The sequence below is a fragment of the Myotis brandtii genome, unplaced genomic scaffold (assembly GCF_000412655.1).
Source record: "Myotis brandtii unplaced genomic scaffold, ASM41265v1 scaffold1094, whole genome shotgun sequence".
Lineage (NCBI taxonomy): Eukaryota > Metazoa > Chordata > Mammalia > Chiroptera > Vespertilionidae > Myotis > Myotis brandtii.
Genome location: NW_005353728.1, coordinates 360,888 through 364,313, shown reverse-complemented (window position 1 = coordinate 364,313; position 3,426 = coordinate 360,888).

Below are 3,426 nucleotides of genomic sequence, written 5' to 3'. Positions count from 1 at the left end.
GCGGTGGCCCGACAGCCGCTGTGTCCAGGGAGGTGGGCACGGAGCCGGCCTGGTCATCCAGCCCCACCCCCCAGGCCTGGGGAGCTTGGCCTGAGACTTGTGGGGAGACAGGGACGGGGACAGGAGGGCGAAGGGCCCCTCGGGAGCCAGACCTGCCTCTGAACCCGCCTCAGGCTCTTCCTGTGAACGCGGACCCTGCGAGGAGCCAGGAGGCGGGACTGAGCCTGGCCTGAGGCCAGAGCCCAGGCAGCACCATCCACTGCCCCCGAGACCCGAGCCTCGGAGAGAGGTCTCCGTGGAGCAGGACGGGGTGAGGGAGAGGCTGTCCAGGCGGGAGGGACGCTCAGAACACAGAGGAGGGAGGCAGCACAGCTCGGAGGCCCCGAGGGCAGGAGCCAGGGCGCGTCCTGCTGGCGAGAAGGGCCCGGCGCCCCCACCTCCACCCCCAGCAAGGACAGGACGGAGACACAGAGTTCGCTCAGGGCGCACCCAGCTAAGGGAAGACCCCACGAAGGGAATATACTGCCAAGGGCAGAAGGGAATTTATAAAATACAGGCCTTCTTTTAACAACAACAAAAGCCACCAGGCAGATCGGTTTCACACCAACCACTGGAAACAGCCGAAGACACACCCGTTCGGCGGAGCTGCAGTCGGGACCACGACCAGGATGCGCGAGAAATGCCCCCATTGGTTGAGTCACAGCCCGGAGAACGAGGGGCAGGGCCGGCTCCCACCCACCAGCCATCACGGGGGCAAACCACGCACAGCTCGCTGCGCTGGGGGGGCCGTCCGCAAGGACCAACCACGGCCCAGGGGCTGCAGACGCAGGGACGCGTCCTGGCTCTTCCGAGACCACGGCAGCACGAGTCCCAGGGAAAACACGTCCCAACATTCAGAAAACCCCTCGACTGCCACAGGGTGAACCCACAGGTCGCGCACACAGCCTGGGGCGGACGCAAGCCTGGTGCGGGCTGAGGGAAGAGTCCTCGCCTCCGATGGGGCGAAGCGTGTGAGCCTGACCTCCACCCTGCACAGGCGTGGGCTGGTGCTGACTCTGTGCAGAGCTGCAGAAAAGCTGTGTGTGAGCCCTGGCCGGTGTGGTTCAGTGGATAGAGCATCGGCCTGCGGACTGAAGGGTCCCGGGTTCAATTCCCGGTCAGGGCACAGGCCTGGGTTGCAGGCTCGGTCCCCAGTGTGGGGCGTGCAGGAGGCAGCCGATCCATGAATCTCATCATTGATGTTTCTCTCTCTCTCTTCCTCTCTGAAATCAATAATAATGTGGGGTTTTTTTAAATAAATCTTATCACCTGCATATGAGAATGAAAATGCACACCATGCACTGCTCTGAGGAGGGCTGGCAGGGACGATCGGGGAACGGCATAAAGACATGAACGCAAGTGTGGCCGGTATTAACAACGGGTAACTCGGAGTGAGAAGGAGCATGTTTTACTTTTTATTTTCTAGTAATTATGGGATTTGTCAAAATATTTTTAAGGCACATGCAGAATCGAAGGTGGTGTCAAACTGGAAGGGCCATGGACTGGCGGGGGGGACAGACCCCAACTGAGTGTGCCCCGTGTCAGGGTCTCCAGCTCATGGAGGCCTCAGGGATGCAGATAAAGATGCAAACCCGGCTGGACACGGGGAGGCGGAGTGGGGACCAGGGGGCCCCCCCGGGCGAGCAGAGGACCCGCAGGTTCCCGCTACCTGACACTGTGGGGACAGAGCAGGGCCCTGCCGGCCGTCTGGTCCGCGGGTGACCCCTCCAGTCACCTGCTAGGAGGACTGGCAGACGGGCCACCCACAGTCCTGCACACACTCCTGCTCACGTGCTCCCCTAGGCATTCCAGGGCTGTAGGAGCTTCCCAGCACTCCAGCCACACAGCTGAACCAGGGGGCTGGGGGCCGCGCCCATGGGATCTCGGGGGACGGCTCCTGCACTGCCTGAGCTCTGACCGCGCCCCTTCCTGGGATCTGGGGCCTCAGACAGCCTCTTTGGAATCCCCAGAATTTCATTATTTGTAAATATTTTAGTGCAAGCTCTTTGCAGAGAATGAAAATGTAGCCAGACTGTGTTCTGGGACAACGGAGGATGGTTCAGTGTCGGACTTTGGTTTTACGGGCGTGTGGGCCACGCAGACACGCTGGCGGCTGGCACAGGGCTGGGCGGCCTCACTGTCCCTGATGCTCAGACTGATGGGGTCTGGGTGCCGGCCGGCTGGAACTCCTCGGCCCAGCAGGCTCCGGGACAGACTGTTCGCATCCGAGGGACGAGAGAGGCAGCCCTGGCAGTTTCACAGGTGAAGGCTGTTCTCAGGGGTGTTTGATGTGGAGGGAACAGAGGGTCTGGGCTCTGTGCTCCCGAGACCCTGAGGGTTGGGGGGAGGGGGGGGCGTCTGAGACGCTCCTCAGACCTGGAGGGGGAAGGGGGGGTTACCGAGTCTCCGTTTCACTCTCTCGGCATCAGCCTCCCGGTTCCCAGGAGCCCTCACCTGCAGGGACTGCACAGTGCGGCCCGGGGCCTGAGGGCTCCTCAGAGCCTTTATCACCACGCGCTCCCGCCCGGCCCGGCTGCACCGCTGACTGCCAGGATCGGAAAACGACCTGCACAGCAGCAGCGAACCCTGGGCACCAAGTCCTGAGGCACGCGGGCTCCAAGGGCCACAGGCCTCCGCCACCCAGGACAGCGGTGCGGGCGCCAGTCACTGTGGAGACTGGGAGGTTCATGAACTTATTCCAATTTGGGGGGAGGCATGAGGCGGAGGCATTTCTACTGCTTGTGCATCAGTTATCGCACATTTGCTGGACTCTTTTTAGTTTAGAAATGAACGACCTGAATACAGTGATGAAACGGGGCTCCCTCCCCTCTCCTCTCAGGGCGTCAGCAGCCTAGGAAACCGAAACAGGAAGCTAAAAGCGGCTGCTTGCGTCATCAAGAGAAAACGCTGACAGGACATGACGCCCAGAGACACACGCCCGCCTCCCTGTGGGGCGTCCGCCTCCCTGTGGGGCGTCGGGGACAGGCCAGGGCTCAGGAGCTCAGTGGGGGGGGGGGGGGGGGGTGAAAACGCCCCAGAATTCGCTGCCAGTGACGGTCACACCACCCTGCGAATCCACTAGGACCTGTGCATTTTAAGGGGTCAGACTTCACGGTATAGGAATGACGTTTTAATGAGGCTGTTATCACAAACTTTTTTTTCCTTTTCTTTTATTTTAAATATATTTTATTGATTTCAGAGAGAAAGGGAGAGGGAGAGAGAGAGAATCATGGATCGGCTGCCTCCTGCACGCCCCCCACTGGGATCGAGCCCGCAACCCAGGCAGGTGCCCTGACCAGGAATCGAAGGTGACCCCCTGGTTCATGGGTCGACGCCCAACCAGAGCCCCTGCCACGGGGAGGGGAGGGGAGGGCGCCTGGGGGCACC